Raw genomic sequence first — 15,851 nt, 5'->3', positions numbered from 1 at the left:
GGATTGTGGGAATGATGGTATTAAATGCTGAGCTATAGTCGATGAACAGCATCCTGGCGTAGTTGATTGTGTTGTCCAGGTGGTCTAAAGCTATGTGCAGAGCCACTGAGATTGCATCTGCCATTGACCTATTGTGGCGATAGGCAAATTGCAATGGGTCCTGGCCCTTGCTGAGGCAGGAGTTCAGTCTAGTCATGACCAACCTCTTAAAGCTGTTGATGTGTTGATATCACTGTTGATGTGAGTGCTTCTGGGCGATAGTCATTAAGGCAGCCCACCTTATTCTTCTTAGGCACTGGTAGAAGTTATGAGAGGGGACTTGACAGAGGTCTACAAGATTACGAGAGACATAGATAGGGTGGATAGCCAGTATCTGGTTCCCAGGGCACGAATAGCAAACACCAGAGGGCATATGTACAAAGTTAAGGGAAGGAAGTTTAGGGGAGACATCAGGGGTAATTTTTTTACACAGAGGGTTGTGGGTGCCTGGAATGACTCACCAGGGATGGTGGTGGAGACTAAAACATTAGGGGTATTTAAAAGCCTCTTGGGCAGGCACATGGATGAAAGAAAAATAGAGGGTTACGTGTAGTGTGGGTTTAGTACTATTTTTTAAGGATATATGGGTCGGCACAACATCGAGGGCCGAAGGGCCTGTACTGTGCAGTGGTGTTCTAGTGTCTAGTATGATTGTTGCCTTTAGCTCACTTGAACAAACACCAGACTGTAAGTCTCAGGCTCCAACATTTTCAAAAACAAAATTAAGAGAAATAGAATAAGTAGAAGATGAAGAAAAGCTGAAATGATAGACTATCTGGAAGATGCCATTCAAGGAAATGTTGTTCACTGGTGCCAGCAGCAAGCATCCAACATCCTGGTATTAGGATGGAGCAGAGGTCCTTGATGAAGATGGTTGGACCAAGAACACTGCTCTAAGGAACTCCTGAAGCCATGAATAATGGCTGAAATAATTGACTTACAATGATTGCAAATATTTCCTTTTATACCACAGGTCACCAACAATAGAGCGTATTCTCTTACTTTTTTCTTAATTGGTTTCAATTTTCCATTGATTCCTAGATAGTAAACAATCAAGTGATGCATTGATGCATTAATTCTTTGATCGAAAAAACATAGAAACATAGAAAACCTACAGCACAATACAGGCCCTTCAGCTCACAAAGTTGTGCCGAACACGTCCCTACCTTAGAAATTACTAGGCTTACCTATAGACCTCTATTTTACTAAGCTCCATGTACCTATCTAAAAGCCTCTTAAAAGACCCTATCGTATCTGCCTCCACCACCATTGCCAGCAGCCCATTCCACGCACTCACCACTCTCTGAGTAAAAAACTTACCTCTGACATCTCCTCTCTACCTTCTCCCCAGCATCTTAAACCTGTGTCCACTTGTGGCAACCATTTCAGCCCTGGGAAAAAGACTCTGACTATCCACATGATCAATGCCTCTCATCATCTTATACACCTCTATCAGGTCACCTCTCATCCTCTGTCCCTTCAAGGAGCAAAGGCTGAGTACACTCAAACTATTCTCATAAGGCATGCTCCCCAATCCAGGCAACATCCTCATAAATCTCCATTGCACCCTTTCTATGGCTTCCACATCCTTCCTGCAGTGAGGCGACCAGAGCTAAGCACAGTACTCTGAGTGGAGTCTGACCAGGGTCCGATATAGCTGCAACGTTACCTCTCGGCTCCTAAATTCAATTCCACGATTGATGAAGGCCAATACACCATCTGCCTTCTTAACCACAGAGTCAACCTGCGTAGCTGCTTTGAGTGTCCTATGGACTCAGACCCCAAGATCCCTCTGATCCTCCACACTGCCAAGAGTCTTACCATTAACACTATATTCTGCCATCATAATGGGCCTACCAAAATGAACCATTTCACACTTAGCTGGGTTCAACTCCATCTGCCACTTCTCAGCAGTTTTGCATCCTATCAATGTCCCGCTGTAACATCTGACAGCCCTCCACACCTCCAACCTTTGTGTCATCAGCAAACTTACTAACCCATCCCTGCACTTCCTCATCCAGGTCATTTATAAAAATCACAAAGAGTAAGGTCCCAGAACAGATCCCTGAGGCACTCCACTGGTGACTGACCTCCATGCAGAATATGACCCAACTGCAACCACTTTTTGCCTTCTGTGGGCAAGCCAGTTCTGGATCCACAGTGCAATGTCCTCTTGGATCCCATGCCTCCTTACTTTCTCAATAAAGCCTTGCTTGGGGTACCTTATCAAATGCCTTGCTGAATTCTATATACACTACAACTACTGTTCTTCCTTCATCAGTGTGTTTAGTCACATCCTCAGAAATTCAATCAGGCTTATAAGGCCTGCCCTTGACAAAGCCATGCTGACTATTCCTAATCATATTATACCTCTCCAAATATTCATAAATCCTGCCTCTCAGGATCTCCTTCATCAACTTACCAACCACTGAGTAAGTCTCAATGGTCTATAATTAATTGGGCTATCTCCACTCCCTTTCTTGAATAAAGGAACAACATTCGCAACCTTCCAATCCTCCGGAACCTCTTCTGTCCCCACTGATGATGCAAAGATTATCATCAGAGGCTCAGCAATCTCCTCCCTTGCCTCCAGCAGTAGCCTGGGGAACATCTCATCCGGTCCCAGCGACTTATCCAACTTGATGCTTTCCAAAAGCTCCAGCATGTCCACTTTCTTAATATCTACATGCTCAAGCTTTTCAGTCCACTGCAAGTCATCACTACTATCACCAAGATCCTTTTCCATAGTGAATACTGAAGAAAAGTATTCATTAAGTACCTCTGCTATTTCCTCTGGTTCCATACACACTTTTCCACTGTCTCACTTGATAGGTCCTATTTTTTCACATCTTATCCTCTTGCTCTTCACATACTTGTAGAATGCATTGGGGTTTTCCTTAATCCTGCCCACCAAGGCCTTCTCATGGCCCCTTCTGGCTCTCCTAATTTCCTTCTTAAGCTCCTTCCTGTTAGCCTTATAATCGTTTAGATCTCTAACATTACCTAGCTCTCTGAACCTTTTGTAAGCTTTTCTTTTCTTCTTGACTAGATTTATTACAGCCTTTGTACACCATGGCTCCTGTACCCTACCATAACTTCCCTGTTTCATTGGAGCGTACCTATACAGAACTCTCCCCTGAATATTTGCCACATTTCTTCCGTACTTTTCCCTGAGAACATCTGTTTCCAATTTAAGCCTCCAATTTCCTGCCTGATAGCCTCATAATTCCTCCTACTCCAATTAAATGCTTTTCTAACTTGTCTGTTCCTATCTCTCTCCAATGCTGTTGTAAAGGAGATAGAATTATGATCACTATCTCCAAAATGCTTTTCCACTGAGAGATCTGACTCCTGGCCAGGTTCATTTCCCAATACCAAATCAAGTATAGCCTCTCGTCTTGTAGGCTTATCTACATACTGTGTCAAGAAACCTTTCTGAACACATCTAACAAACTCCACCCCATCTAAACCCCTTGCTCTAGGGAGATGCCAATCAATACTTGGGAAATTAAAATCTCCCATCACGACAACTCTTATTATTACACCTTTCCAGAATCTGTTTCCCTGCTCCTCAATATCCCTGTTACTATTGGGTGGCCTATAAAAAGCACCCACTGAAGTTATTGACCTCTTCCTAACCTCCACCCACAGAGACTCTGGAGACAATCCCTCCATGGCGTCCACCTTTTCTGCAAACTTGGCACTATCTCTGATCAACAGTGCCATGCCCCACCTCTTTTGCCTCCCTCCCTGTCCTTTCTGAAACATCTAAAACCTGGCACTTGACGTTACCATTCCCGTCCCTGAGCCATCCAAGTCTCCATAATGGCCACCACATCATATCACCAAGTGCTGATCCACGCTCTAAGCTCATCCGCTTTGTTCACAACACTCTTTGCATTAAAATAGACACATCTCAAACCTTCGGTCAGAGCGTGTCCCTTCTGTATAACCTGCCTGTCCTCCCTCACACAGCTTTCTGTGTTTGTGAACCAGCTGCCTCTTCCCCAGTCTCTTCAGTTTGGTTCCCACCCCCCCAACAATTCTAGTTTAAACTCTCCCCAGTAGCCTTAGCAAACCTCCCCGCCAGGATGTTGGTCCCCCTGGGATTCAAGTACAATCCATCCTTTTTGTACAGGTCACACCTGCCCCAAAAGAGGCCCCAATGATCCAGAAATCTGAATCACTGCCCCTGCTCCAATCCCTCAGACACGCGTTTATCCTCCACCTCATTCTATTCTTATTCTCACCATCACGTGGCACAGGCAGTAATCCCGAGATTACTACCTTGGCAACCCTGCTTCTCAACTTCCTTCCTAACTCCCTGTAGTCTTTTTTCAAGACCTCTTCCCTTTTCCTACCTATGTCATTGGTACCAATATGTACCACGACCTCTGGCTGTTCTCCCTCCCACTGCAGGATATCTTGGATGCGATCAGAAACATCACAGACACTGGCACCTGGGAGGCAAACTACCATCCGAGTTTCTTTCCTGGGTCAACAGAATCGCCTGTCTGACCCCCTAACTATAGAGTCCCCTATCACTACTGCCTTCCTCTTCCTTTCCCTACCCTTCTGAGCCACAGGGCCAGACTCTGTGCCAGAGGCACAGCAACTGTTGCTTCCCCCAGGTAGGCTGTCCCCCACCAACAGTACTCAAACAGGAGTACTTATTGTCAAGGGGTACAGCCACAGGGGTACCGTCTAGTACTTGACTCTTACCCCTTCCCCCTTCCCCCTTCTGACTGTGACCCACCTGTCTGCCTCCCGTGGCCCCAGAGTGACCACCTGCCTATAACTCCTCTCTATCATCTCCTCACTCTCCCTGACATCGAGCTGCATCTCCAGTTCCCAAACTTGGTCCCTTAGGAGCTGCAGCTTGACACACCAGGTGCAGATATGGCCATCCGGGAGGCTGGGAGACTCCAGGACCCCTCACATCTGATACTGAGCACAGAAAATTGGCCTCACACACACACTTCCTCCTTTCCGTAGTTAACACAGGTAAGCCTCCCTCGCCTCATCCCGTTACTGCCTAAGCCCGTTGAGCCAAAGCCCTATCACTCCGCTGTCTCTTACACTGCTGCCCACTAGATATTGTGGTCTTCTTTTTAATCCTTTTGCACTCTACTGGCTGATGTCATGCGCCTGCGCAGTCCTGCCTCTCTTTTACTCTGAGTAGTAAAAACTGCCTTCGCTCTCTTTTTGCTCCAAAACTTCAGGATAAGATGAAGCATCCATTTAAGACTTCTGGCTGAATCGTCCTTGTCCTGACCCAGCACTTTGTATGTTTCTTTATGAATTTTACCAACTTACCCCACTGACTCCGTGATTTTTTTCGCTAGTAATTAGTACAGTTGAAAATATTGAAAAGCTTTCACATCAATTACGTAGCAAATCTAAGAGTTCGGAGCAATTTTCTTGCAATTCACTTCCTTTTCTCACTGCTTGCTAAATGCATTCACTCTGATTTGTTTTTATGCTTTGATTAATTAGATGTGCTCTTTAGAAAAGAAATCACTCTTATTCAGAAAAAAAAAACAAATGTTAAAAACAGACATTTTGGGACTGTAAATATAACTCCAGATGTAAAATTGATTGCAAAAATATATTTCTATATCAGTAAAATAAGTCTTAAGTTGTTCAACTTGCATACTATATGTCTATACAAAGTTATTGTTCAATGTAAAATTATGAAGCATATTATAGTAGAAAAATGAAAGTACTTTTGTAAGTAATTGCTCAAATAAAATTAAGCATTTTAGACCTGAAAAACTGTCACATAACAGAGATGACATATGTATGAAAAACACTTGTTCACTTTCTCCACTGAAATCAAACAGGGTATCTGAACTTTCTTAAAGAAAATGGACGTGGTCCTTGTTCAGTTTAATCTGTATGCAATTGTTTTCCAAAGCAAAATTGACTGAGAACAAATTGTGCTCATGTTAGGTTGTTCATACAAGGCGTACACAAGTCACAAAGGGTGATGTTAATCCACATACAGTGAAAAATTGGTGACTCACCAGTAACACTGATTCATAGATTTCTTAGGACACAGTGTTGACAACAAAGCAGGCAGCAGATTTCTGCAGCAGCCACATCTCTGTATCTTCATTGTTATAAGAAATATCATCCAGGTTTGTTGGATACGTAGTCTGGTAAAAAGTATATCATTACTTTAAGATTGAAAACTCTACGCATTGGGTAAGGTGATTATCTGGAACATTTTTCATAAAAGCTTCCAGAAATAGTTTGGAGTGACCATTAGAATTAAGAGGCACGTATGCTGGGGAAGGAGAATCAGAATCAGGTTTATTATCACTGTCTTATATAACATGCAGTTTGTTATTTTGCAGCAACAGTATGGTGAAAGACATAACATTACTATAAATTATAAAATAAAACAAACTTGTGAAACTTTGTTAGATTGTTTAACTCTTCATAATGTTGAGTTCCTTATGCTTGCAATATCCAGGGACGGGAGGGGGTGGGGAGCTGGTGGTAATGGGGTAAGCTCTCACTACCTACTAAATGCATCTCAAAAAGCCTCTGACAACCAATGCAAGCTCCTTGGAACTACTAAGCCCAGCAGAACCATTTCTACTGAAAGGAGAAAGGGCAAAGGCGGGTTACTAGCATCTTAAAAACAGTCACTTCAGGCAGATGGGACTCATCAGCTTTGGTTGGCAGCTCATCTTGGAGAAGGAAAACTGTGATCTCAAACCTCCACTGCCTTGTGGCTATACCCACTTAAGGGGAAGGTTTCGAGTGTAAACCCTGAGGATACATCTAGAGCTGGAATTCCTAAGGCAGTCTTACCTTGAGTTCAATGCAAACTAGCAACAAATGCAGTGTCACTGGTGCCAAACTCTATCAATCTTTGCCATTCCTTTGGATTCATCAGCTCCCAGGGGGAGCCTGCTGCACGGGCAACAGCTTTCTCTCCATATCGTTCTGCCCTGGCTTGCATACTGGTTTGCGTATCAGCTTCAACAGCCAAGACGCAACAAGCATGGTCAACCCTAACCAATGGATACCATCATACTATTGTCAAACAGAAAGCTCTGTTTGTACAGAGATCACTTCCTTCAATGGGACTGGGGTCTGTCAGTTGAAGTTGGGTTATGAATCTCGGTTTGTGCTGAAGTCATGTTAGGCTTCAGCTGTTGCTTATCCCATTCTAATCCCACTTTCAGATCTCTGGGGTGTGATGCAAAAAGAAGCTAAGTTTTCCAGACTTAGTGGTGATACACATCTGCCACCCTGCCTCAGTAATGTTCCAGTTATGGCTTTGTACTTGAACTTCTCTGACTACAGAGATGGAGGTGACAGTCACCTTGATTGTTTTAATAAGTGATCACCAGACCTGTGAGACACATTTACCAGAATGCAGTCGACTGCTGCTTTCAGGACCTCATGAGTGTTTTCTGCTTGACAAGAAAGAGTCAGTATTGTAAGCTTCCTGGGAGTTCAAAGGATGTCAAATTGCAGTCCTGAGCAACACCGTGGATCAGGCAAATTTCTTGACGCTTTCTCACTGATGCTCAAGCCTATGCTTGTAATACTTCAGATTGCTCTTTCTGTTAATTGCTATCTCCTCTACCTTGGCCCTCCACTCCATCTTGTGTTGGAGTGCACAATTGCAATCATGGCTTTAACACAACTAGAGGTTGCTTTGCGGGTGGCCACAAGAAACTACAGAGAGTTGTGGACACAGATAAGCTCATCATGGAAACCAACCTCCCCTACGTGGACTTTGTCTACACTTCTGTAAAACAGCCATCACAATCAAAGACTCCACCCACCCTAGACATTCCCTCTTCTCTCATCTCCCATCGAACAGAAGATATCAAAACTGAAAAGCATGTTCCAGCAGATTGACCAGGCTGATTTCTGAAATGGTGGGACTGGTTGACATGACCTGTATTCAATAATGTTTAGAAGAATGAGCTTGCATCCCATTGAGATGTACTGAACTGTGACAAGGATTGATTGGCTGCATACAGGGAGAATGTTTTCTCTGGATGAGGGTCTAAAGCCAGGGGCAACAGTCGCAAGGCATGGGGAGAAAAAGGTATGGCTGTGAAAGATATTCTCTCAGAAGGTGATAAACCGGGGGAGTTCTCTACCATAGAAGACTATGAGGACCAAGTTGCTGAATATATTCGAGAAGGATTTCAATTAATTCCCAGGTGAAAAAAGTTTCAGTTGGTGTGGGGAGAGAGCTAAAATATGGTATTGAATGGAGGACAGGGATTAAGGGCTGAAGGCCCTTCTTGCTCCAATGTTTTGCTGTTTATGCGTAAACATATTTTGTCAACAGAACTATAGAGAAAAAGAACTCAGCATGTCAAGCAGCATTAATGAAAGGAAAATAATTTTTGATGTTTTAGGTTAAAACTTGCATGGGTTGCATCCAAAGAATTGATAATTCTTTTCCTCTCACAGTTGCTGCTTGACCCACTGAGCTCCTCCAGCAGAATGATTGTTGCTACAGGTTCCAACATCTACAGTCTCCTGAGTCTCTATAGAAAACAACAACTGTAGCTGCAAGGTGGGACTGTCATTATCATTCAATGGAGATTATTATGTTTTTCATAATGAAAGTTTCTCCTATTCGTGAATTTAATCTACCAAGCAGTTCTCTTCACCCATTGAGAATAATGCAGTGCGTTGGAAAATCACCACTAGAGGGTAGCATCTCCTCTCAAGGGGTGTCCTTCTTTGCTGTGCTTGGTGTAGTAGGAATTGAGGAAACCTCTGGTTCCAACAGATATTTATCTAGTTGAGCAGCTGGTTACTGCATTGTATGTTAACTTAGATAGCTTTGATGATGCTTCAATATGCAACCATTATCCAGACAAACTTATAAAGGCCATATTCAATTCAATCAATAATGTGTTTTGATTACCAGCTTCCATAAGTGAAATCTTGTACAAGTATAGGACCACTACTCTGAAGTGATAACCAGTTCTCTAGTTTTATGTTTTATGCTGTTCCTTCTGTGTAACCTGCTTTAAGCAGATTGTCAAATACATTCTGACAAGTCTGTCCATCATTATCACAGTAGTTACTTACGCTGCTGTTGAATCTAGCTTTTGATTCAATTTTGCCTTTTATCAACATTTCTCAGTCTAATTTTCACAGGTGGAATTCTTCTTCCTGCCAACCTGGCTCAGGCTGGGTGCCTGATTCCATTACAGTTGAAAACTTGGCAAATTCAGCCCCTTAAATTTGCTTCTATTTTCTGCCAGTATCAATTCTAGAAGACTGTATGTGGTGAGAATCATTAGAATGTTTCAATTCTTGCTTGAGCTGTATATTCAGAGTATATAATTCTATTTACTTGCAATATCCATCTGCTGTATTACAATAATTTTCACCATAAATAGACGTGCAAAATTCACAGACTGTCTTGACCACAATTTGTTCACCCAGCAACATGAGCTGGGAGGTCCTGCTGGTGGATTCTGGTAGTGTTCTTGACATTTCTGACATTCAGTGTCCGTCATCTCTTGGTTATTTCTGGACCATCAGTGCATACTTTTGGAATATTGTTTTACACATGCCTTTCATACAATTGCTTCAGAAAATCTGCTCCTACTTGTGGAGGAATAACCACACTGACCCCCAAAGAACCTCAGCCTTATGGGACTTTGATACATTTATTGAAAAATGGTGACAATGACATTTTCCTATTCATTCATGTTGGATGTGATTATACAACCTTGGATTGGTGATGACATACTTCGTCATGATCACATGGTATGCAATGACTGGCAAACTGCCAGCTATATTCCAGCAAAGGCACAATCCTGCCCAACATCACTCTTTTGCATGATGATGCATCAACTGGCAGTCAAGCCCTTGCATTCACATTTTGATTATACTGTCCTCTCTTGTACTTCAGAATGTAATTATATGCTGAAAGAGCTCATATCCAATTAGCAAGCTACGTGATGTCATCAGAGGTATTCCCCGGATTCACCAAGTTCATGCTCAATGATAATTGAACAGTTTTGGATATACAGGTAGTTAAGTAAAATTTTCACTCTAAAGATGATAATTATATCTTTTTTGTCTTGTTGCAAGTAACATCAAACTTGGCCTTGGACAGAGGCCTTGGGATAACTAATCATTTGCTCATCTCTATTCTCCACACAGTGTGACAGATATACATGTCAGCTGTGAGGTGACGTATCACAGGGTATCAGTAAAGGCTTTGCAGAATTACAATAATAATAATGATAATAATGATGAAGAAGCTGTGAACTCAATAACAACTTGTTTGACTTTCAAAATGCAGATCCTTGTTTTCTTAACAACTTCCATGTTATATTGTAAATCACAATTCAAGTACTTATCCCAATTTAAAGATGGCAAAAATTATATATTGTGGTTGTTAGGTCCTAAGTAGACTATCAACTCTGTATAACTGGTTGTACTAGGTTAATACAACATTGATTGGATCTTAACTAAAATGGAGTTTTAGCATTCAATCCATCCACTATCGACGAACAGTTGCAGCACTGTGTACTATCTACAAGATGCAGCAGTGTGTACTATCTACAAGATGCACTGTAACAACACATCAAAGTTGCTAAGGCAGCACCTTCCAGACCCACAACCACTACCATCTACAAGGACGAGAATAACAGATACCTGGGAACACCATCACTTGGAAATTCCCCTCCAAGCCACTCACCATCCTGACTTGGAAACGCTGTTCCTTGTTGCTGCGTCAAATTCATGGAATTCCCTCTCTAACAGCACTGTGAGTATATCTACATCTCAGGGACTGTATTGGTTCAAGAAGGCAGCTTATCAGCACCTTCTCAAGGGCAACTAGGGATGGGCAATAAATGCTGGCTTAGCTGGTGACACCCACATCCCGTAAATGAATAATAAAAACAAACTGGGCAGAATCCTTAAGCATTTATTTAATAGCCAAGATGGACAACCCCTGAGATAACAAACATACACCTTTTCCTGTCCAAATACAACACTGGTTTTTGGAGTTGTAGCACACTTCCATATTTTCATGATGTGCCTGAACTCACTTTCCAATCTCCAAGATAGTGTGCAGGTAGCCTCAAAACACTGGTAAACTTTGGGTTAAACCAGCTACTGTTCTCTCGAAAATATCCAGAGCAGACACCGTCCTGGATGCAAGCCTTTTATATTGAAATTGGCCAAGATGAGTACAATTTGTGTATTTCTTTGAACATTTGTCCTACTCGATAACCCTGCGTCGGGGTTGAGTCAGTGGTGAGGAAGGCAAATGCAATGTTAGCATTCATTTTGAGAGGACTAGAATATAAAAGCAAGGATGTAATGTTGAAACTTTATAAAGCACTGGTGAGGCCTCACTTGGAGTATTGTGAGCAGGTTCGCACCCCTTATCTTAGAAAGGGCTTGCTGAAACTAGAGAAGGCTCAAAGGAAGTTCACGAAAATGATTCCAGGATTGAATGGCTTGTCATATGAAGAGCATTTGATGGCTCTGCGCCTGTATTCACTAGAATTCAGAAGAATGAGGGATAACCTCATTGAAACTATCAAATGATGAAAGGCCTTGATAGAGTGGTTGTGGAGAGGATGTTTCCTATAGTGAGAATGTCTAAGACCAACGGACACAGCCTCAGAACAACAGGGTGTCCTTTTAGAATGGAGATGAGGAGGAATTTCTTTAGCCGGGGGGGGGGGAGTCTGTGGAATTCTTTGTGGAGGCCAAGTCTTTATGCATATTTAAGGCAGATGTTGATAGATTCATGATTGGTCGGGGCTTGAAGGAATATGGGGAGAAGGCGGGAGACTGGGGCTGAGAGGAAAACTGGATCAGTCATGATGAAGTGGCAGAGCAAATTTGATGGACCAAATGGCCTAATTCTGCTTCTATATCATATGGTCTTATAACAGAAGTTGTGAAGATCTTTCTTCCACCTGCTGAGCTAAGCAATCAGCACTCTGAATCAGAGACTTCTGTATATGCTCAACTTTACTTTTTCTGTTGTGTTTAGTTAATAATCTCTACAGATTTTAATGTTTCCATTGGCTTCACGCCAAGAACTATTGAAATAGCCCTAGCAGAAAACTCAACTGATTCAATGATAGTCTGCTTCCTACAAAATACTTTTAGCTCATGCTTAGAAGAAGTGAGTGTAGCACTCTCCTTCAGGTGTCTAGGCATCCATATCTTAAATTTATCACAATACATTTTTGGACTCTTCCTAAGTACCATGAATAGAAACAGCACTTTCTAGAAACTTACACATGGCTTTAAATTCTTAACCAATTTTTGGTATCTTTGAGAACCAGTCCTGACTTATTAAATTGCCAGCAAAAAGGAAATTTTCCTCATAGCTGCTTCTTACATTGCCTTCAGAAATTATATCCCTTTGATTCTTTCTCTGCTGTGGATACGAAGCAATGTAGATGATATATTGCCCTTCATTACACCGCCTGACCATTGTCACGTACATTCCTCGTCACACTTCATAAGCACTGCAGCAAGAGTGTCAAGATCCATCAGTATTTTTTTAACCTTCAGCATGTACCTACATGTGAAAAGGTTGAGTAGACTCTTGATTTAGCATAAATCATCTGTAAAATTAATTTAGCTCACACCTTCTTCATTTAATTTTCATGTACAATAACCTTTACCTTTCTTTCCAGTGAGGTTCGTATTTTTGGTTGCTTGAGTTGGTTATAGTCATGACATGCATTCCAGCAAAGCATTGACAAGAGTCTCTTGACCACACAATTACAGCCAATGGAATATTTGTGCTTGCACTCAGCATCAATTAACTTAATATTGTGTCCCGTAACACTGATACACATGCCCTGATAAAAAACCTCTTTCATTTGCTTGAAAGTGCCATGGCGCTAGTCACCATTGTGGTAACAGTTTAAGCCTTTACAGGGCAATGTTTGTAAGTCATGTGCTTACTTATGACTTGCTTATGACACCTCAATTGTCTGGGTAATACCAACCATTCGATCATAAAATATAGGAGCATAAGTAGGCCATTTGGCCTATTGAGACTGCTCACCATTAAATTGTGACTGATTTTCATTCAACCCCATTCTCCCCTCTGCTCCCTTTAACCCTTAACCCCTTTACAAGTCAAGAACATATTAATCTCTGCCTTAAGTACACCGAATGCCTTGGCCTGCACAACACTCTGTGGCGTTGAGCTCTACAAATGTACCATACTCTGGCTGAAAAAATATTCTCCTATTAACGGAATATGTCAGGCCTGCACAAGCAGGCACCTCCCAGTCACCGCACAGCTAACAGGAGTCACCTGCCACTCATTTCCAGCTCATCACCCACGACCTGAGGATCCTCTCCAACATATGGGGAACTTCCTCTCCAAGATACGAGGTTCAAAATTGCTCAGTATTTTGTAAGTGAGATCTTCATTGAGTGACACTCTTTGATTCACAAACAAAATGACCCAGTAATACTTCCTCCAAACATGTATCATATTTGCAGTGTTCTGCAATGCTTTCCCCAGAATATTGATTGTGGTTAAGTTGTGGTTGTACAAAATACTGGTGAGCCCATACCCGAAGTATTGTGTAGTGCTTTGGTGTGCTGTTATCAGAAAAACATAATTAAGCTAGAAAGACTGCAAAAAATGTTTACAAGCATACTGCCTGGAATTGAGTGCCCGAGTTATTGGGTGAGCTTGGGCAGACTAGAACTTTATTTATTGGAATATAGGAGACTGAGGGGTGACCTTATATATGTGTATAAACTAATGAGGGATATAGATATTGTGAGTGTATACAGTTTTTTTCCTCTGGCTTATGGAATCAAAAAGTAGAGGGTTTAAGGTGAGTGGGACCAGGTAGTGAGTGGTGGGTTGGGGAGTCTTCTTCAAGCAAAGAGTTCTGTGTATACGGAATTAGCTGATGCAGTTACAATAACAATTTTAAAAGGCATTTTGACTGCTACATGGATAGGAAATGGGCCAAAGAAAGGCGGGTGGGACTAGCTGAGATGAGCATCATTATTGACATGGATAAGTAAGGCCAGTTTCTATGCTGTAGGAGTCTATGATTCTATGAAATGTCTTGTCTCCTGGATTGGTTGGACTCTGCCAGGCTTTTTTCAACTCGTACATCTCAACACCAACAGATAAGAACAACTTAGACTCCATCTACACTTCTGGATAGACACTGCAATGAAAGCATCCAGCCTTCATGCTCTTTCTGTTTGATTGGGTCTTTCTAGGAATCAGAAGTATCAAGGTTGACCGTATTGCCTTGTGTAGCAAAGGGCGCTGTTATGGGTGCATTGGGTCCTTTTTATTACATTGAAAGACTCACTTTATACCTGCTCCTGTTTAACAGAATTCTGTGCAAGGCTAGAAAACCTCCTAATATTTTATGAGAGGACTCCAGAAAAAAAACATATCTTGCTAACTTCTCATCACCACACACCATAATGGCATCTCTTAATTGATCCAAGTACATATAGAAATAAAACTCTACTATTTGTCATGAGATGTCATACATTTGCAAATTAACTCAGTAGCCACATTTTTTTAATTACTTTTGTCTATTTCTATGCCTACTTGCAACCATATATCAGACAGTGCAATTCTACATTCTATAACGTAGTAAAGTGCAACACAACAGTGGACACAGAGCTTAGTGTAACTTACTAATGTTAGTGGATTGACTTTACTAATTGCACAGCAGCAAAAGAGACAGCAGTAGAGGAAACAGAGAAGGAAGAAGAAGGCAACATTAAGATCCTTGCTTGATATATTGTCAGTGCAAATCATAGCTCTATAATTTGCAAGGGAACCTGTCCTTTCCGGCTCTTGACAGAACTAGAGAGTAACATGCTGCCCCAGCTCTACTGAAGGGTTTGTATGAAGTCTGATGGCAGAGGTATTTGCTGGCATTTACCAACATTCACTCTGGAGAATTCATTCAGTGATCCACAAGCTTATTCTTTTGAATGAAGATTGCATTTCTCCAAATGAGACAGACAAAAAAAAAGGTGTGATGTGATTTCTCTTTTTTGTTTACTTAGAAGCAGTTATTTTATTTTCATTTGAAGTTAATTAATTTCATAATTTTTAAATGTTACTGACTACGAGGGATGAAAAATTCCATTGAAAAGCCTTGACAGTTTTGATAGTAGGCAGAGAAATAAGAAGAAACAAGGTCAAAGGCTAACATAGAAACTTCATGTCAAGCGCATCCAAGTCACCAATTATGCAAACCTTTGTTGCCAGAAATATCTGTGCTCTGGATTTAGGGAAGGTTAATTCTGAGGAATATAGAATGTACATATCAGTAGTATGTTCCTCTTAGGAAAATGGCCTGACTTATCAGTAGAGTTGGATTCATTAAGGGAGTGCTGGTTGACCTATTTGAGCAGCATGGACAGTCTGTCATGACATGCTCATATAAATGATATCACTTGAAGCTGAACACTCCTACCTCACTCCATGCCACCAATTCCTTTTAAAGTCTTCCGTAAGCAATGCTGACAAAAGTAACAAGTCTCAGCTGCACTGCTCTTCAGATTCAGTTTAGTTTATTGACATGCACACGAGGGTACAAAGAAATTCCTTACTTAACTGTGATGGATGTTCACCTTCCAGGTCCAAAAGGCTAATTGCTAACTTCAGAATTTTTAGTACAGCAGCAGAAATCGTCAAAATGTTTGTTGTTCATTAATATAAATTTCTAACCAATGTACTTCTCTCACTTTCTTGTCTTAATTAAAAGGAACAGCAGAGTTCCTGCTGGTTTAGTTGCACTATGACCTAGTTAAGGGAAACA

At 41.6% G+C, this 15,851-nt stretch overlaps 1 protein-coding gene across 2 annotated transcripts in view; it reads right to left on the bottom strand.

The window, feature by feature from the left end:
- LOC140736095 (protein LKAAEAR1-like) overlaps nt 1–15,622 on the bottom strand; it is a 93,748-nt gene extending 78,126 nt beyond the window's left edge. The window contains exons 1-2 of one of the 2 annotated variants that reach the window (XM_073061852.1): nt 15,507–15,611; nt 6,066–6,197 (exon numbers count right to left, since the gene is read on the bottom strand). The gene's annotated coding sequence lies outside the window, so the exon portion shown is untranslated. Of the gene's footprint in view, nt 1–6,065; nt 6,198–15,506 lie in introns of both variants that reach the window. The other variant, XM_073061853.1, reaches the window with a different exon arrangement.
- Nucleotides 15,623–15,851: the final 229 nt, after the last annotated feature.

This window comes from Hemitrygon akajei, chromosome 11, assembly GCF_048418815.1.
Source record: "Hemitrygon akajei chromosome 11, sHemAka1.3, whole genome shotgun sequence".
Lineage (NCBI taxonomy): Eukaryota > Metazoa > Chordata > Chondrichthyes > Myliobatiformes > Dasyatidae > Hemitrygon > Hemitrygon akajei.
The sequence above is the reverse complement of the archived record's forward strand: the minus strand, read 5'-3'. Positions and strand labels throughout refer to the sequence as shown.